The sequence below is a fragment of the Atractosteus spatula genome, chromosome 13 (genome assembly GCF_055471065.1).
Source record: "Atractosteus spatula isolate fAtrSpa1 chromosome 13, fAtrSpa1.hap1, whole genome shotgun sequence".
NCBI lineage: Eukaryota > Metazoa > Chordata > Actinopteri > Semionotiformes > Lepisosteidae > Atractosteus > Atractosteus spatula.
Window position 1 is genome coordinate 17,019,543 of NC_142718.1, and position 21,744 is coordinate 17,041,286.

At 37.2% G+C, this 21,744-nt stretch overlaps 1 protein-coding gene across 2 annotated transcripts in view; it reads left to right on the plus strand.

Annotated features, from left to right (window-relative positions):
- The first annotated feature begins 2,961 nt into the window (after positions 1-2,961).
- LOC148821802 (hyccin 2-like) overlaps positions 2,962-21,744 on the plus strand; it is a 145,910-nt gene continuing 127,127 nt past the window's right edge. Inside the window, exon 1 of one of the 2 annotated variants that reach the window (XM_088930727.1) lies at positions 2,962-3,217. The gene's annotated coding sequence lies outside the window, so the exon portion shown is untranslated. The remainder of the gene's footprint in view (positions 3,218-21,744) is intronic. The other variant, XM_088930728.1, reaches the window with a different exon arrangement.

The window sequence follows — 21,744 nt, forward strand, 5'->3', positions numbered from 1 at the left end:
AAGGGGGCAATTTTTTTCCCCTTAGTGGCAGCAATGCGCTTCCATAACTTTTAAAGCCACTATATAAAATGTTTTTTTTATTCTAAAAATCTGATTCATACAAGAAAAGTATCTCCTCATCCACACTAGCATTATTATAGATCTAAAATGTTTTTGTTTGCAGTATTTTTTTAATAAATACATATGTAAAGTGCTAGAGTGTTCAAAAAATGTGACTAAAAAGGGCACAAACACAATATGTTTTTAAAATATTACTGAAGGCTGAAAGAGTAATGGAGGTGTTCAGGTAATGCAAGAGTTGCACAGGCTTCCGTGCTTCACTGAAATGTACAGTATGACACAATTATTTCTTCATTAAGGATACTTTATCACATATGCTAATTTGTTAAAATTAGTTCATAATCATGAAAAATATATTTTGGGAATAGCAACACAAGCATGCAGATCTCCCTTTAGCTCAGCTGCTTGGGTCACTGTTGAGTGATGCCGGAGGCCCGGGTTTGAGTCCCAAGCGGTGGGGGGGGGGGCGACCTAAGGTGGCAGCGGCGAGGGTGCATACCCACGTGAACCCGAGAGCGCTACAATGCATTCTCCCTCAATGCATTATGACGCGCATCTAAAAACAAGCAGGTAATCCAACTGCAGATTGGCGATTTCCGGAAACCGTCGGTTGCCGAGAGAAGGGAAATAAAAAGGCAGAGAGAAGTTCTGAATAAGCAGGCAGAGAAAAGGCTAGTTATACCGGCAGGACAATGAGCCACGGGTACGTTTCAGGTAGAACAGGGTCAGGGCTAATTCAGGAATCGGGCGTTCGGGCTTAGAAGTCAGGACCTTTTTTTTTCTAAGCTTCGTTCAAAAGAACCGAGAGATGCGATGAAAGGACAGAGCGTAACACTCTGAGAGCTCAAGTGACAGAGCATTTTCTCTATGGCAGTTCGGGTCTTTCATAGACGATCGGGTTTATTAGATGAGGACCCGGCTTGATGGAAGAAGGGGCGAATCTGTACACGACCCGAGCGTGTAATTGGATTCCCGTGAGGAATGCGTTCATTCGGGGAAGAACTGCATTCCTACCTGATTACCGTGGGATGTGAGCCTCTTTATTTCTGGGCGTGATACAATGTCTTGCTAATATTACAAAGTAATCCCTTACATAAAAATTCTAACTGTAATGGATTCATTAATTAAATTAACTTTCCCCTGCTGATACTGACCAACTTTAGCAAGGAACTCCCCGGATTCTCAACTGACATAGTACCAGGAGCTGTTGAGTCAGAACCAATAATCCTTTCATGGTGGTGATTTATATCTTCATTTGCAAAGTAAAAATAAACCGGGTTCATTAAGCATGGATAGTAGAACACATTCAAATGACATATTCATATTATGGTACATGCAAGTCAGTGCACAATACTAATGTTACAAAATAATAAACTTTATTTTATATATTGCCTTTAAAAGTGGCTTCTCAAAAAATACAAACTGAGAGGAGACAGTAGATAGGGATATTGAATAGTAACAGTAGGAAACCCAGGGGGTACGCTGAACCAGTTAAACAAAAGCTCTTCTAAAGAAGAAGGTTTTGAATCTTGATTTGAAAGATCTTAGGAAATGTGACTCACTGATATACTTAGGGATAGAATTCCAAAGCTTTGGGGTGTAGTAGGAGAAGGCCCTCTCATTTATGGAGTGTGGAAGGGCTTGGGGGACATACAGGAGACCCGAATTAGAGGGACGAAGGTTGTGAGGTGGGTGACAGTAACTCAGGTGAGTACCAAGGTGCCAAGCCATCCAGAGCCTTATAGGTGAGCATGAGGATTTTGAAGCTGACACTAAACTAAAACATGAGTAGAGATTAGGAACAAATGCTTTTTACATTTGGCTGCATAAAAGGGGAAGATAAAGAGTACACAGAAGTGACTTCTGTAATGATTATGGCAAATAGTGACTAAAAAAGAAACTACAATGAGAATTTATCTAGATTTCTCATCTTTGCATTGTATAACTGACTGAACTAGACTTAAATGGGAAAACTAAAAGATAGCTGAAGTCATTGATTCCAGTAAAATGGGGAAAAAAACCCTGAATGCAAAGATTCACAAGCCTGATGAACAGTTAAGTCACAATGTCCTGAAAATGTCCTTTTTGTGCAAATAATTTGTTGTATCAGCTGATAATTAATACTGTGACCCTTAATTCCTTATTTTAGAAATTCCCATGAACTCTTAGTCCTTTTAAAGTCAGAAAATCCTTATTTTGAAAATCAGAAAAGTGTCTATACATAACTAATGCTACTGTGCATGAGGCTATGTAAACTCCAATAGAAGTCCCTTGTGTATAGTGGAGCTTTTAATTGATTAGCAAAACATAAAAAATACTAAAACGTTTACTGAGTGGAGTTGTTGAAATATGAAGTGCACAACACTGTGAGAAAAGACACCGAGTTAAGCATGAAGAAATGCTGGAATGCCCAAAAGCCGTGTTCATCAGTCTATTACACGTGTCTTCCTTGCTGTGAAAACAAATTTACAGTGTGAAGAGAATGCTTTGAAGCTTACAGGTGAACTGATACCAGGGTAACTGGATTATTTAAACTGTACACATCAATCCACTTTTACTGATTACTATAAATTGTATTAAACAGAGCCTCAGTATAGATAAAATGCAAGAATGCAAAAGAATGACTAAAACTATTATTTATTATCTCGTCTGTCATCCATCCCATTTCTCACTGAAAATAAATCAGTAATGTAGGGAATTCCAAATAGCATTTCGGCCAAACAAAGTACACGTAACAGATTACTTTACAGCAATCGCTTTATGCCCCTAGACAAACTGCAATACTTTAAGTCACGCTAAAATACTGTCCAATTGAGTAGCGTGTTAAAGCTCTAGTAGTGGTTGTCCAATGGCTGGACACGTTAGTGAGAAGCCGCAAGCTGGCAGGAAGGAGAAGATGTTATTGTAGAGTCAATGAGACAGAAAGCGCAGACTGAAGGGGGAGCAGATGTTACAGAGCTATCATGAAATAGTAACACATGCACAGGATTGTACTTTGGGGGGTTTGTTGATGTTTTTCTGTGGCATTTTATCTTTACACACAGTTGGCATTTGTTTTGCTGTGATCACGTAGCGCTGATTGCTCAAGGACTTGTTTCCCATTACCAGGACAAACAGCACAGGCTGGACCGTGTTAAGACCAGTAATTCTGATACAGGTAGGTTTACCTACATTACATATCACACTGGCTGCTGAAGAAATCCATCGTAGGTTCGTGATCTTTATTTACTGTAATGCCACCAATGCATATATTACTTGATGTTATACATAGGCTGCTTTGCAATTGCCTGATACGTGTAAGCCTCGTAGTGCATTAATGTATGGGCAGCTACCTTCGCTGCAGTGGACAAACAGACCATGATGTGTGTGCTGTTCGTAATGCATTTCAAAGCCATGTATTTTAGTGAATTCTAGGGTGTTTAGTTTAATCGCTTGGGTCAGTACAAGGATTGTCGTTTTGATTTCAAGACTGGAATTACAATTTTACATATGAAGAAAAACCTTTAAACCCAATAATGCTTTCACAAGTAATTTTTTATTAAGTCGTATTATTTCCCCACAAACGGTAAAGGAAATAGTATTTTTTAGAACTCGGGGTTACTATTTACAACAAATGTACCCTAATTCTTTTTGAAGCACGAATATGTATGTACCTTTATATATATGCGTGTAATTGAAAAAAAAATCATCCACTTCCTGCCAAGTTATTGGCCGAAGTGTGCAGTATATTACCATTTGACATGTCTGTGATGTGGGAGGGTAAAGGGATGAGTAGTTACGTTTCCTGGGATACTGCCACATATACAGTCGGAGAGATGCAGATCACTAGCTTTAAACATGCTTATCATAGCAGCCAGAAAACACGGAAATGCACAAGATGAACTCCGTTGAACTTTCTAGAGATCATAGTTTTTTTTAATGTTGCTTTTTATCTAAGATACATCTATTTACCTCCTATGTGTGACTGAAATGCTAAATTAAATAATTCAGCATTCTCAGAATTTGAACTGATTCAATGCTCGAAAACCGATATCTTGGGAATCTTGAAAATATGAGAATGATTCTTAGCATTTTGCATCTTAATGCAAGTAGTTGAAACTTTATAGTTTACGTTGATTCAGATTGCGGTATCTCTTTTGTTGCATGCTAGATTTTGAAGTTCAATGTCATATTATCTTTGGATTCCAACTGCGAGAGCTGTTTTACGAGTTAAATATTGGTGTACTAATTATTACATTTGCTCAAGGCATCTTGGGCGAATTTGTAAAATGACTTTTTTGTAAAAGTAAGCATGACTTATAAATAACACCTGGTAAGTTAGGAGGACTAGGAATTTGCTGGGTGCTATTAATGAAAATAGCAATACGCCTGTAGTCAATAAATACAACATTGATTAATTCCTTTTAATTTTTCCTGGTCCAATAAGCAACATTATTCATGGTTTTAATTTTAAACAGTGTACTTTGTATTTTAGAGAGACAGGTGGATTTTATGTATAATGTTTGTTTCAGTTCAAGCCATGAATTCCTCACGTCTTGGCAAACAACGGGTTCTGTCATTTTTTAATATATTTGCCTCCTTTTTAATATTTGCTAAATGTTGTCACATTGAAAAAAATGCACTTAAAGAGTATAAATCAGAAGTGAAAATTCCTGGCCTTGGAGAGCCACAGTCCAGTGTGTTTTATGGGTCACTCTTAATCTGTAAATATTAATTGTCATTTCATCATTTCTTAAACCTGAGTAGGGGATTTGTGCAATTTAGAGACGTTTATTTGTTACATTGCAATTCTCAATTTTAGAGATTAAACCTGTAGCTTCCTAGTACCAGAGTCACATTCTGTGACTATATTGAATAAATTAATTTGCTGAATTGACCATAGCTTGCATGTGTTTCATGGTTTTGCAAATTGATTACTTACGGATGACATATGTTAAAGGCTTTAAAGTGAGAACCTTCAGCATATCTAGATTGTTTGGTTCTAGTTTATGTGGTTTCAAGAGCTCCTCTAGTGGATGTTAGTTTTGAAAGAAGGCTTTGTATCTGCTTCAAGATTCCCAACACCCTTTATTTAAAAGGGTACCTCCTGATCTGAATTCTAAGTACACGTTTCTGAAGTATCTTCTTGTGTTCTCTGACTCGTGGTTCATTGGTGGGTCTGAAGAAGTCCAGTGGTTTTCACATAAGGCCTGCTGAATTGTGGCTTTCCAAGACCAGGGTCTTACACTTCTGATTTACAGGATAAGACACTTCTAGTGTAGGTATATTTAATATACATGCAAATCTTTTTCTTCATTGTTATTCTAGCTGGTTAAGAAGGTTATCAATGAATAATTACATTGACAAGAACAGCTTTTTTAAATCTTTTTATTGCTTGTATTTTTTTATTTTTATAAATATAAAGCGATTATCAGAATTAAGTTTCCAGTTGCCAGTAATCCCAAAACATCAAGTGTTATAAATATGAATGAGTGTAAAGTCTGCTAATTAACATTTCCAGTTTGACAGGGGGTATAGTGCTAGGGAGAAAGGAGGGTGGAAGAAAAAAGAACATACACTTAAAAAAAATAAAATCAATATTATTACTTGGAAGTAAAAATAATACACCTTTGCCAATATCTCTCAAAGATCCCCTTCTGGTATATTAACTGATAGATAGATTTTTCCCATCTCATAAATCTGTGAAACAATAACAATTCAGTTTTCTTTGTTTGAGGTTTCACTTTGGAACCATTTACATGATATAGCTTTTTTGCTTGCTGCAAAACATGCTTTAAGCAGGCATTTATCTACACCTTCAACCTCATCAGGCAGATTACCCAGATACAGAGCTGAACAAGATTTTGGTATTTCTAGACATAATATATCTTGGATCAAAAGCTACACTTCTTCGCACTAGGACTGAATTCTGAGACCCTGTCAATATATATGAGGATGACCTGCTTCCCCATTACCACAATCTCTCCAACATCGTTGTCGCAAACTATTTTTGAGGTTATAAATAGCCGAATTTGTACTTCATTCTTCTTATTGCCAGTAGGTTTACAAAAGAAACAAATGTAACACCACTCGTGCCACTGTTCCATATGGTAAGGTTTTTTTGTGCAACTGTAATAGTGAAATTTAAAAAACAACAACAGTTTCATTCATAAAGCACTTTTCATCCAAAGGAGCACATGCACTTTTTTAATTTAATGCACTTAATTCATCCACCACTCAAGTGCTGTATTCACCTTGGTGACACATGGTAGGATTGTGTACGTCCAGAGTGGAATTTACACAGGGCAGTAGGTTTAACACCCGTGCTCTTATATGCTGTGCCATATTATCTTTAATGATGAAGTAGTGACATTTTCAGATTGAAGTCTCATTTGAAAGAAGGGACATCTTCCATCACACTTTTTCCAGTAATCATTCTGGGAAATTTGTTTGAAAATTCTGGACTACAGGGAATTGTGCCAGTCATTGGTCCACCAACAAAACTTAACAGCCTGTTTTTGGTTTGAGAGCTCTTTTAAGTATATTCACTTAGTCTTGGGGTTCAAGGTTAATGACATTCAATTTTACTGTTAATTGTTTATTACTTTCATATGTTGAATTATAATTCTTGTTGTTGGCCATAGATGAGTATAATACAGACTGTGAGAAATTAACCCCTTGTTTCCCTTATACTCACGTATTTACCAACCATGGTTTTGCTAACCAGTTTTCAGGAAGTGGTTAGTGACAGAAACCTGTATTTAATATAAGATATTTCTTATACAGTAATAGTCATGACTGTGAAACACGTATACTGCATCTGTATGTACAATGAAAAACATTTTTAATTCAGTGCATATAGAAGGAAGTACTTCCCCATGCTCACCAACCTTGAAAAATATATATTCTCTTTCTGTTTATGGTCCCTGAGTTTTGAGCACTGCTGGTTTACATCCTGGCTCTGCTGTGCAGCATATCTTGGATCTAAAGTAGTGTTTACAGTTGTTGTGGACCATGATAATATTTTATATGTCTCCATATAATTGTGAACAGTGCTGTACTGGTGTAACAGTGGGAAATGAGACATTTATAGTACATGAGGTTTGGGAGAGAAAACTAGATGTGGCCATTTTACCTCTTCCAAGCAAGCAGTAGATACATTCAGGTAGAAATTGGTTGGGAAGTGCAGATGTCCTGTCAAAATTTGTTTATTAGGGCTTTTTAGGCCACAAAAGTGGATTAGCTTTCATAGTGTGATCTCACATTAGAATTGCACTGGCCAGATGAACTTGGTTTGAAATTTACAAATTGAAGTCCAAACCAGAAAACACAATGCATTGGTGATTACCAGATATAAAAGTTACCTCTGTACTTGCATTTCAGTTTGTCAGTCCTGGAAAATGAAGAATTCACCCATGTTTTATATCAGATTGTGTTGTGATGATTTGGTGGATGTAGCAGACAGCTTAAAGCAATTTTCTCTTTTAAGATTTTGCTGCACAATAACCAAAAGCAAATTGGAAGGTGAAGCCTTGTGTTGTAATTCCACCATATTTACATAATTGTATTCAGAGCTGAGCAGTCAGCTTTTCCTTGAACAGGCGTCCATAGAATTTGAGTTTTTACTGCTCAGTTGAATAAGGCAAAAATCTGAAACTATACGATGATCAAAGTGTCTTCTAACATTTTTTTCTCTTGTAATGAGATTAAACAGGCAATGGAGTTATGATATAGATTAAAGGGAGTAGTAATTATTAGTTGGAGTTAAGGTACTTTATAGTCAGCCACATATCAATAGTAGACATGCTTGTGACCTATTTTACCATAACTCAACTATCACTGCAGTGTAATAGTAATGCTACTTGACTTGACTGACAGTATAATTCTGAGACTAGAGGACATACTGTATTTTCTCCTAGTTATCACAAATGCTTAAAATTGTGTTACATAATATATTATTTTTACTGTAATATATTTTTCACATTACATGCATTCACATTCGTTTTTTGTGAAGCTGCCATAACTGTCCACTTTTTCAGTTTGAGCTCTGCAGAAATGATGCAACCCTACTAGTCAAGTTGTAGGATTCAGTGTGAAGTATTATCTGAAGGATGGCCCTATCCATTCTATACTACTGTTCCCTCAGTGGTGGAGCTATGGGAGGTGCAGTTGTACTGGAGTACAACTATACATAGGCCCACTTTTAATATATGATAGAACACCAGGAGTTAAACACTATTTTTTTAAAAAAGTATGACACTATTATGATTTTTGTGATTCAATTAAATTCTTACACTAAGACTGAAGGCTACTGGTACAGCTGAAAAAGATATAAGAATTTATAGGAGGGAGAATATTGTAGTAGAGGCATAAATAATGCGAAGCATTTTTTTCAGTGTGAAAACAGTAAAAGTGAGTTTGCCAAATTAATGGGGGATTAATAATGGAAGACAATGAAGATAAAGTTAACATACTTTTTCAGGCGGGTGGTGTGGTGGCTCTGTGTTTAAGGATCTGCGCCTGTGGCTGGAAGGTTGCTGGATCATATCCCGCGGCCGGCAGAGGAATCCTCCTCCGTTGGGCTCCTGAGCAAGGCCTTTAACCCCAACTGCTCCAGGGGCGCCATATAAATGGCTGACCCTGCGCTCTGACCCCAAGCTTCTCTCTCCCCGTCTGTGTGTCTCATTGAGAGCAAGTTGGGGTATGCGAAAAGACAAATTCCTAATACAAGAAAATGTATATGGCCAATAAAGTGATCTTCTTATCTTATAAATTAATTAGTAAATGATCTATTGCAAACAATAGAATATATCTATAACATGGCCCCATATTATAGATCAGGCATCTATACCCGACATTACTGGGTAATTTTTGACTAACTTATGCTGAGTTTCTGGGGGGCTGAATGGTATGTTCTCAGACATACTTAAGTAAATGAGTTTTTTAACAGACCCCTAGCTAGAATATTTCAACTCTCAACTTAGAATGGAAACAGTACCCACAGTTTGGAGAATTACAAATTAACATCAATCCAAAAAAGGGGAACAAAACTAAACCAGGAAACTACAGACCAATCAGTCTTACTTCTATTACCAGTCAAGAAGTGGAATAGATAGAGGAGGAAGGAATTAAGAAATTGATCGTTAGAGCTAAATTAAAGAATACTTAGAACGTTTTATTGGTAGAGGTCTTTGAAGAAGTACATTAGATGACACTAGAACACAATATATATTTGGATTTCCTGAAAGCTTTTGATAAGATCTTTACCAAACATTGATTCTCGAATTAAAGGCTATAGGAATCCCAGGTAATGTAAAGTGCCAGTATAAGGTCTTTACACCCTTTCCAGAGTAACACATTTTGTGGCCTAACTCAAATCAAGACGCATTAAATAAGAATTTATTTTTTCCTTTATTTACATATTACACATCTTAATTGTAGGCTGTTAGGCCACATAATGTGTTTCTTTCTATGTGTTATTCTCCTATGTCTTTCGTGATTGGACAAAGGCCTGTAGGAAATGCAGTATATTGATTGTAGCAATTAAATTTGCTAATTATGAAATACATCTTGTGTATTTCATAGGTAGATTAAATAAAGCCATACCACATTACAAACCTGCCAAAAACGTAAAAGCTGGGTTCTCAAAACAATAGAAGAGAGCAGTCTGAGTTTTTCTGGGCTACACTTCTGTGGAAACTGGGGAGAAGTTGAACCACCTAGTGATGACCAGGAATTCCAACAAGTCCCTGGGCAGTGAACTTGAGTCCAGTTCAGTGAAGAGAAGCCAACTACTGTCTCAAATTGGCTTACAGCATTAGCGATGATTAAATTGCAGTAATGTCACCTTATGGTCAGTTGGAGATACTAATCTAAGGGACATCATACAATCTACTTAAAATATAACAGATGCACAAATAAAGCTTTATATTGTATAAAAAAAGCTCTTGTACACCCACTGTTCCTTTCCTGAGAGACATTACTCAAGATGTTGATTTCCAGCTTGGAAGATTCATTTCAAATAATTGAGTTGGCTCTTTTTTATTTTATTGTGGTGCTGCTAATGTCTGATGTCAGAAGACAGGGAGGGAGGTCCGTAACAATATTTGCACATGATGGTGAAGGTCTGCTACTGCGACCCCTTTTCAATGCAATATCACCTTGTATTTTTAATACTTGCATATTACGCATAGTGCTGTGCTCCTGTTTGCCAAAGCTCTTTCTGCTCCAGTGTGGTATTTTCTAATAATTTGCTAAACATATTACTGGTATTGGAACAGGTAGAGGTCTATTTCATGCTGAATGTCTTGAATGTATTTCAGATGCCCTGTGCGTATGAAGATGTAGAGATCAGAAAGATTGTGGCTGTTAGAAATGAGGAGCTTTAATGAATGTATGGTTTATATTACGTTTTTTGTTCAAGGCTACTAATACTGAGAAACTGAAAAAGGTGTGTAATTTGTGTTGTTTCCCTCCACTTGGAGCATGATCATGTGAAAATACCTTCATTTTAAATTAACCCCAAAATTGTTAGACAGAATGAGTGCTAAACTCAGAGTGGTTTGCTCTGTTCAGATCATAGTTGTGGATGCATGAGACATTGCAAAGAAAATGGAGAACCTAGACCTTATAGCTAGTGCTCAAAAATACCTTTCCTTCAGTTGGTTGAGCTTCTGAATGATGAAATAATGCTGATGTTAGTGAACACCATTTCACTGAAACTCTAGTTGTATTACAATAGCAACATAAGATCCAGAACTTCCAAATGAGTATTGATCATTCCATTGTGATGGATATTAAATTAAACAACACAGTATCACGAAGTCTCAAGGGCTGTGAAATGTATTATTTTATGCTTCTAATTGCTATTTTCTAAGATCGTCATGTAACTTTTACTGCCGTTTAGATGGCATTTTTATTGAGTAAAACATGTAGCAGTTTTTAGAAAACTAAAAGTCTGCCTGTTTTGGCTAAACAGACGCCATGGCATTTGCCCAGTATGATGGCAGGAAAAATGTAATACAGTGGCGGCAACACTTTTAGTTGCATGTAAAGATAGAAACAATGCATTTATTTAAATGGTTTAATAAACACACCAACCTCATTTTGACATGGTTTCCAAGTTGCCTCTTCTCACATAGTAGATGAACTGCATATTCATAATAATAATAATTGCTTACACTTATATAGCGCTTTTCTGGACACTCCACTCAAAGCGCTTTACAGGTAATGGGGACTCCCCTCCACCACCACCAATGTGCAACATCCACCTGGATGATGCGACGGCAGCCATAGTGCGCCAGAACGCTCACCACACATCAGCTATCAGTGGGGAGGAGAGCAGAGTAATAAAGCCAATTCATAGATGGGGATTATTAGGAGGCCATGATTGGTAAGGGCCAATGGGAAATTTGGCCAGGACGCCAGAGTTACACCCCTACACTTTTCGAGAAGTGCCCTGGGATTTTTAATGACCACAGAGAGTCAGGACCTCGGTTTTACGTCTCATCCAAAGGATGGCGCCTGTTTACAGTATAGTGTCCCCGTCACTATACTGGGGCATTAGGACCCACACAGACCACAGGGTGAGTGCCCCCTGCTGGCCCCACTAACACCTCTTCCAGCAGCAACCTTAGTTTTTCCCAGGAGGTCTCCCATCCAGGTACTGACCAGGCTCACACCTGCTTAGCTTCAGCGGGTTGTCAGTTGTAAGTTGCAGAGCGATATGGCTGCTGGCTCCCCATGAATTATTTATTTATGGGGACAAAAACAGCCCAACCTTCCATTAGGGAGTAAATAGCAAGGATTGAATGACTATATTCAAGGGGCCCTGTTTCCCTTCCCATTATTTTTTTGGTGGGGAGTGTGTTTCTCCTACACTGACTTTTTTATCCATAATTATTTATGTTTCAAATTCAAAATAGCATGGGATAGTGAGGCTAATGTCAGAATGTGGGGTCATCCATTCATTTTAAGTTTATCTTCCCATATGTCATTTGAGGGCTGGTTCAAGGGTTAGGGGAAGACAGTAATTACATATTGCCTCACCTCCACAAATTATTTTTTTGTCCACGAAATAGTTAAGAGTTTTTGGATCTTTCTAAGATAAATTGTTGTTAAGTAATCTCAGTTGTAAAAGAAGAATCATTCACATTCATGCAAACCATATAAACATAACTTTGGAAACAATGTTACATTGAATAAGTGAGTAACTATCCTTGTTTCAGAATGCTTGCACTAATGTCTGCTACTGGATCTACTTCATTTGACAGCTGAGATTAAAATTGTGTTAAAAGAGAGATAAATTCAAGTATTCTAAATTCAATAAGTAAAGAAAAAAAGTAAATGCACAATATGTCTATACTGCCTCCTTAATGTCTATCATGACATGTCTCCATAAGTAACTACTATATCATGATTACAAAAATCCCTGAACAAAGGGGATCTTTGTAGTTTACCAGTGTGATGAGAATGACGTATTCTGCCACTGAAAACAGAGACCCACTGGTGTTTTAAGATTTTGTTTCATAATCCATTTTATCCCTTAGAGAATTTAAGCATTGTTTCTGCAAAAACATGCAATTGGGAGACTTGTTCAGTAAGAACCAACATATGACAAAATTTCTGTTTGCCTTTAATTTGTAATTTAATTTAAAACATCCATAAAGAAGCTTCTTCGAAAAAGGCTGAGGCTCCTCAATGCATAGGATGAATTGTGTAGGTATTCACAATGACTGTCGCAGACACAAGAGCCCACCCCTACGACTTGCGACTCGCTACCAATTTGATTTTGTCGTAGCGAGTCGCAAGTCGTAGGGGTGGGCTCTTGAGTCTGCGACAGTCAACAGCCAATGAGCGAATGAGCGCTCAACTGGAAGTACAATGCACACAATGCCCACTGCCCACAAACAGTGAAGAACAATGGCAGCTGCAAGGAAAGAAGGAAAGCGAGTGTTTTAGACTGTGCAAATGGAGGAGAGGCTCATCAAACTTTGGAGCCAATACAGATGTCTCTTTGATGGTTCGTGTTTGTTGTTTGTTTACTTTCGTGCAGTGCTCCTCCTCTTATTCCGGTGTGCTCCACAGCCAATCAGCCTGCCAAAATGAGGCAACCTCGCGGTACTTTCGCGGTGCAATACAAGATTTGGAACCGTGATGAAAAGATGTGAGAGAATCATGTAATTTGTCACCCCCTGCGATTCATAGTTGTATAATTTGAAACCCTCTAGGACAGAAAAGGCAGCGAGATTCAGGAACTGCAGTTGTTAAAGTTGACATGCTCTCCGACTAGAAGTCATGTCGATGTCATGTAGTGTGACACCGGCTTAATTCATCAAGAACTGTGATTATGGGATATGGGCAAGTCTCCTACGAGCAATTAAGCCAGCACTTCCCTTGTTACCTCCAGGTGTGTAAGTCCTGCATTGACAATACCCTTTGCTCACTCATGGGGTTTTTTCCTTCTTGAGTCCAGCATCCTTTGTTCTTTTTGAAATATGCCCTGGTTTTGAATCTCCAATGTTTTTGACTATGGCTTTTGGATCTCTCCTGTGTTTTGTTTGCTCTCTCCTGTTGCATTGACCCTGCTTGTTTAAATCTATATTGGACAGATTCTTGTGCCATGGAACTCTGCCTGTTCTTCGACTCTACTTCAGACACTCCGTTGTACTTAAATCGGTTCCTCTCAGCTCATCTCCTTGCCTGTTTGACCATGGCTTCGGATTCTTAAAGAAACCCTTAGTTTCCCTTTTGTCTGCCTGCTTGTTTTCTTCCAGCAGAAGCTGCGTGTGGACTCTTTCTCTTGTATTCTGGCCAGCACAGCCTTCACTTCAGTGAAGTGGATTTGTCAATCTCCTAATGGACTATAACATGTCGGGTTTTTGACCCATACCAGTATACTTGTATACTTAATATAGTAAATGATCCTGCTAAAAGAGTCCTTCACATCTGAGTTAGAATTTAGACAAAGACCTGAGACAAACTGAGTTCTGCCTGCACTGCAGTGTTTTCTGGTGGTGTATATGTAGAGAAAGAACATATGTATTTAGGCTTGTCCTTTTTTAGGTGGTTTTATTGGGAAGAGTTTAGCTTTGTTTACACTGTATGAATTTTCCAGAAATCATAACCATTGTTATCTCCTGATTATTACTGGAGTATCAGTCAAAAATAAGTAAAAGTGCTTTCCTACTCAAAACATATTTTTAAGGGTCTCCTGTAGCTCTTTTGGCAGCTTCAGTTACCGAGTTGCTTCTCCTCTGTTCTTGATAAAAGGGATTTCCATGCCTTTTCCTTGAGACCCAAGAACAAGACAGCACACAGTTTGTGCATGGAATGTCTTTCTGTAATGCAGTCAAAGGAAAATTGTCTTATTGGAGAGTTAAAAATATTCAGCACAGCTCCATTCCAGATTTGTTTTTTCTTGAATTTGGGGTTCATTTTTATTACTGGTGAGGTTGGCTTGTTTCATGTACGTTTTGTGTCTAAGAATCTTTCTAATTAATACAGCAAACGAGTCTTGAACATCATTACTGTTGAAAAGTATTTTTTTATTTTCATAGAAATCAGATTAAACTTAGATGTAATTCATAGCTTTTTGCATATAATTCTTGCTTGAAATATAGTTAATATAGTTTGTGAAATTATGAGATAACTTAGGCTAAATGTCAGGGGATCATAAATTGGTTTTTATTCCCTTTTCTGTATATTTACCTTTTAAAGAACAGAGGCTTATAATTGTACATTAATTCATCTTAATAGAACATTCCAAAGACAAACCTTTATTAGTATTTGCTTATTAATTGTTATTTTGAATAAATAATGTTTGTATCCAGGATTAGCTCAGTTTGCCCTTTGTGAGAATCATCTCAACAGCTTTAATTTAAATGACTGTGTAAAGATCTTTTCAACCCGAAGTGGAAGTAAAGATTTGATATGATGTCTTGCTAGATTTTTATTAAAAAACAGTCTGAAAAAGGACTGTCTGAGAAGTTCAAACTGTACTGTATAATCAACTAAGAACCATTTTACTAACTTACTTTTACAGGCTTTTGGCAAGCATAAGTGCTTTAATAGGTTTTGAAAGCTTTTTGTTAGTTTTTAATCACTCCCTAACTTGTAGTGATACATTTCATGTTTATTTTGCAACTCTTAGAATACCTTTCCGACAGTATTTGCAGTCATAATGAGGGGAGCCCCTCTATCGACACAGTATGAGAGCATTTTCTTAGTTCTCTTTTATTAAAAATGGCTCTTTAAGAAACAGTTTCCTGTTGTGCATGCTGTAACAAAGTGAATTAAACTAAAGAGACTTGCTAAGTTTGTTAAAATAGGGTGGAGTATTGTACTTTAGTTCTAAAGATAAGTCATGACCTGCTAAAAGTTTCTCTGTTGTTGTACAATAATAGCTGGCACTAACTCCACAGCTTTGTATTCAGTGGCTTATCAAGCGTAACTAATCCTTACAATATCCTGAGATTGTTCAGTTTTAGAACAGAATGCTCTTCTAGTGCATCTTTTTTCTTTTTTCAGTTTACTAAGAGGTCAAATAAGGGGTGTGCAAACTTACACTGAACCTCAGTAATATATTTTTATATAACTTAGCATTTAGTTCCATATTGAAATGTGTTATTTTCAATATATATATTCATATAAATGATATGTAAAAGAAATGGTATTGGTGTGTGAAACTTTTTATATAATGTTTCTAATTTTCAGTTTTGGAATGTAATGCAATCTCAGTTTAGTAGTGTTGCAGTGTCTAATATGTTTAATTGTTAGCTGAAGAAGATATATTTTTCTTTTCTGTTGGAGTCGAGCAATTATTTTGTTGCTTTTACATCTGCCTACTTTAGGTTGTGTGACATCACTAACAGAGAAGAAAAAAATATTGAAAAGTAACCTTTATTTCCAGCCTTCTATAAATTCACACCATTGTCATATACTAAAACAAAATCTTAATAAAGATTAAATGAATGAATTAAGTGAATAAAAGGATATGTCCAAATATCCCTAGATTTGTTTGTGTAAGGGGCTTGTTGTGTTATTAATGGTGGGAGAATCTAAATATTGTATCCGTGCAGGATAGAAAATAAAGAAAATGGTAAAATAATATCTTAAGTTGCTAAATCACATTCTGTCTCAACGTATCAGGAAAAGGTTTTGATTAATTTTCTTGCAAAACTGGCTGATGTCGAATGCCTTGCATGTGAAGGTGAGTTCACAGACCTCCAGGGGAATTCTCTTACAAAGAGATTCTTCCAGGAGAAGGGATACTTGCGTTTTTGGCTTGTGAAAGGGTCAAGCATTGCTCCTCAGTTGACCCTACATGCCTCAACAGAGATCATTCTGGCAGTGACATACTTAGCAGAGACTGCATTTAATGCACTTGTGTCCATCAAGACAAAGGCACGCAACAGACTTCATTTTCTCAGTGATGTCTGACTGGCAGTCACCAATCTGACACCAAATATTCCATTATTATTATTAAAGGAAGTAATTAAGAGCGATTCTTAACAGTGGGACTGAGGTAAGACAGCTTAAATGTTCCTTTTTATTTAATATAAGAAAAAGGCCTACTAAACATTATTGTTTGGGTTTGAAGGTACTGTGCATTTTTACAGGGGGAAGAGGTTGCATTTTTTGGCGTGCGTGTTCAAAGGGGCTGTTACCTTAAAAAGGTTGGGAACCCCTGATCTAATTCATTTTCGTAGGGGAGCTGGAGTCTATTGGCAAGCACCGGACACAAAGCAGTGTACACCCTGGAAGAGACTCCGTTACGTTGCAGGGAACACACAGACACGCACACACTCACACCAGGGCCAATTTTCCCAGAAGCCAATTACCATACCAGTGAGTATCTGGACTGTGGGAAGATACCAGAGCAATCAGAGGAAACCCACACAATCATAGGGAGAATATACAAACTCCATGTAGAGCATCCAGAATTGAACCCTGTGTCCCAGCATTGTGAGGCAGTGATGCTAACCACTGTCCCTAGGATCATTGTCAGTCCTGTTACTGAAAAGAAATTCCCCCAATAAGTAAGAATGGTTTACACCAAAAAATGAATTCTCCTGGATATGGTATCATCTCATAGGAAGAAGAAAGAAAGCAGGCCCCTGGTTAAGACTAATTTTAATATGATTATTTCAAAACAAATATTTTAATGAGTAATATTAAAATAGGTGTCAGAATTATTGAATCTCCTGTTTCTAGTATTTAGTCCAGTCTCCTCTGGCATAGATAACAGAACAAAGCCTTTTACTGTAATATTTAATAAAACTGGGGAACACATTGTGAGGGATCTTTGACCATTGCTCTAATGCAGAAATTTTCCAGATCCTTGATGATCCTTAATGTGCTTATGGGCTGCCCTCTTCAATTCAGACCACGGTTTGTCTGGAGATTAAGATGGCTGTTGCAAAACAAAAAAAACTGATTTTGTTTTAAGTCAAACATTCCTTTGTTAATATTAAAGTGTGTTTAGGGTCATTGTCATGCTGAAAGGTCCAAACAGGTTTTTGGCCAGAATATGCTGATAATTAGTAGAGTTTGTGATGCCATTGATCTTAACAAGGGCTTCTGGGCCAGTGGCAGCAAAACAGCCCCACAAAATCAATAATCCATTGCCATATTGCACAGCGGGTATGAGGTTCTTTTCTTTGTATGCACTCCTCTTCTAACACCAAACGTACTGATGGTGTGAATGACCAAAAGTTTAATTTTGGTTTCATCTTACCATTGCATGCAGTTCCAATCAAAGTCCCAGTGGTGTTGCGCAAACCAGCTTTTTTCTGGCAGCCCTTCCAAATAGCCTGTTAGCATGGATGTACCGTCTAGCTGTTGATTAGGAGACTTGGTGAACCCAAGATGCAACCAGACATTGCAGTTCTCTAGCTGTGACCTTTGGATTCTTTTTTACCTCCCTCACTATTTTTCCCTACTGTGTGTGGGGCCAAGAAGCACTTGTGTCCTCTTTCTGGTAAGTTAACTGTTTTAGTAGTTTTGAACTTCCTGAATATTGCCCTAATAGTGCTAAGTGCTATATTTAACTCTATATTATATAGCTATATTTTTTAATATCCATTACCTGATTTGTAAAGACCAAGAACTGTTTGTCTCTTGTAAATTTGTCACTTTGCCTTTCCCCATGGCAATGGATTACATAAGGTTTTTTTAATGTGTGTTACCTCTTTTTTCATACCATGGGAAAACATTTATACCAAGTCCAAAAAAAACGTTCCTTGGGACTGAGTTGTATTTAAATAAGCGGGATTTCATTCTAGATTTCATGGAGTGGGGATGCAATAATTTTGACCCCTATGTTTTTGAGAAAACATGTTTTGTATTACCCATGTAATATATCCATCTTGGGCATAAAATATAGCTCATTATCTGTGCTGTTTATTTTATAAAGCTTTTTTTGTTCTTTAACAAGGGTGCCAATAATTCTTGAGCCCACTGAAAATGACATTTGAACTTTTGGAACATGGGGGATTAGCTACAAGACATCTAATTGTAAAGGTCAATGACTTAATATGACACGGTAACCCTTGGCAGCCCCAGAAATCAGAAATTCTTTTGTTTTTAATCATACTCTACTGAAAGCTGTCTTAGGTGCAGGAACTAAACTTTTGTGTGAGGTTGCAGTAAGGGATGTGTTTTTTACTGTCATGGAGTTGGGTGTTGTTTCTGGCATATTTGGAGGTGAATGCTTCTCACTGATAATTCTGTTTCTCCCCTGGGTGGGAATAATTTTTCTACTAAATACTCCCACCAAGTCAACTGCTGTACCTGTTCCTCTCAATTCGAGGTTCTGTCAACCAATGATGAAGATATTCAGGCAAGTAAAGCTGAGGCAGTTATCTTTCTTCATTAAGAGAGACTGAGCATATGAATAGACCCATTAAGATTAGATTCGGTTAATGTATTTAAAACCACAGGATGGTTGCAGTACTCTTTGCATATGGTGCATTTTAATTGTTCAGAGTTCCTGTAAACATGAATTTAGTTTCTTTGCTCGGGTTTATTTTTTTTTGTATCTGAAATTGAATCCGTACTGTTACTCTGCTGCAGATACAGTATGTAGTCACTACTGGGAGACTGATAGCTATTCTATCCATCCATTTTCTAACTGCTTTATCTAGTATATGGTCACAAGTCATACCTACCAGTATGTCTTGGTACTGTGGAAGGATACCAGTGCAGCCAGAAGAAAGCCAGACAATCTCGAGGAGAACATACAAACTCCAGGCAGTTAGCGCCCCAGGCCCGGAGATTAACAACACCCATTTTTTAATAACTTTTACCACATGTTTTTATTTTTGATTGTGGTTAGAATTCTGGGAAAGACATTTTCACTTACCACAGCCAAGAGTGATGTGCAGTGTAGTTTGCTTGTCTCTTAGTTGTGGACTGGCAGTACCTCCATTTTGGGCTCAAAGCTGTGGTAATATTCCAGTGTGCCTGTTCTCTGGACTCATTTAGTCACTCTTTTAACTGATTTTAACCCATTTCTCTACTGACCATTCACAGGCTTGCATTTCATCAGAACCAAATGGCAGATAGAGGTCATTTGTTTGTGTCTTAATGAGACATAGTAGATGCCCAAACATTTAGAACTGAACAGCACAGCTACAATCAATAATTGACTACTATTTACTGTGTCAACAGATACAAATTTAGCTAGTTGTTTTTTTGTGTGTGTGTGAAACATTAAAAATATCCTTGACCTCAAATGACAGTGTTCTGATTTACATGGGAGTGTGGAGTGCAGTTATAATGCTAAATGTAGTTTTTTGAGACTTGGATTTTTGGGTGGGTGGGGGTGATTGAAAACTGACTTGGATTGAGAGTGAGAGCAATAATGATCAGATTAAAATGAGACACTTCATGTCACTAGATTAGGACTCAGTGAAGTGCAGTGAAGTTTGTTTTTTGTTAGCGACTAGCTGCCTCTGTATAAAATAAGCAAAGGAGAAGTGGCCACATAGGAAAACTCATTGGCTGCCCATTTTTTAAAAGTTGGTTTTAGTAACACCATAAGATACTTGCTGTTTTATAATTAAATCTTGGAAGAATTTTGTCACCAAACTGAAACATGAACATCTTCTGAATGTGCCTGATTTTCAGACTACTGTTGTGCCTTCTTTATCCATCTGCGTTCAGTGGATGGTTTATTTATTTCTAGAATAAATACATTGTAGCCGTGTTCTGTATATGTTCTGTATATGAGCGTCTTAAATGAAATTTCACAGAACGACTTTGAAGAGGGACCCAAAAGAGACAGTTCTACTTGAGTTATCTAGTGTACTGTTTCATTTGTTGTTGCTAAGATTTATGTAGATAATAGAAATGCAAGTATAGGCAAAAATCAGACCTTTTAAAGGAATTGCACTGATTCTTTAAAAAAAATCTGTGTGATTCATGGTCCTGGTTTCGCTATTATGGTGTAGCCTAATTTAATTTCCCTTGATCCTTGTCAAAAGAACCAAGCATGATGTGAAAACATCAATTGAACAGAAAACAACAAATGAAAAGTCTGCATCAAGGCTTTATGGTTCAGCTGCAGTACTGCTTATATGCAGTCCCTTAGGGAAATGGTCATTCTTTAAGAGAATAGTGGCATAAAATATTAAAGAGCTGAAAACCCAGGTTTGCATAACTATAAAACATAATAGAGTCAGAGCTGTATAAATTCAAAAATTGTTCATCACTGACCTCTTGGAATTATGGGATTAAACTTTGTGTTAAATGCGTTCAAATAAAGAGCAAAATTATCTTAGTACTGTGTGTACTATTTTTCATTTGAAATGTTGGCATAGAATTCAAAAGCCTAAAACTATTCCAATGGCAGGAGACAACTAAAGGAAACTTCAGCATACTATTTAAAATGATTATCTTAGTATACAATATGAATGTCCCTCTACATTTTAATGAAGGGATAACTGGCTATAATGATCGTGGCTTTTTTGTATCACAATGATTTAATCGAATGGAAATCTGGTGTGAAAAAATCTGAAACATGAACTTAACCAAACTGCTATTCAGGTTGTATTCGCTCATTTTATAATGTCCTCAAAGCCAATGAGAACATCAACACAGCAGATTTCTTCCGAATGAAGCACAAACAAGAGGACACACATTAGGAACTATGTGGAAGTGCATTTAAAAGAGGGACCAGGAGGCACGCCTTTACTCAAGGAGTTGTGAGAGTGTCGATATACTGGCTTTTTCAAGAACCGGCTCTAGGATCAATTAAACTTACTACCAGACATGATAGATGGACTGAATGGCCTCCTCTTGTCTGTAATCTTACTTTTGTTATAGTGTAATAACTGCAAAACATCAGCAGAATTCAACACTGAAATGTTTTTCTCAGTGCAGCTTCCTGTGAGTCCTTCCGTAAATACGAGCTCCTGTACTGATGCTTGTCCGCTGTCATGTCAGTGGCATCACTTAATATCTCCATGGAAACATCCGATTTTTGCTATGAACGACACAGGGCAAAGGATTTCGCACAAGTCACAAGGCACATTTTTTATCCACTTTTGTACTTACATTTGTAGACAAAATGCTGCTGTGCAGCTGACTGCATATCCTTATTGGTGGAAGCTGTTTGGAAATGTGTATAAAGAATAGAAAGGAATACTGTATTTATAAAGAAAATTCAACAAGCTGGCAGTGTTTCTAGACAAGATAACTGAT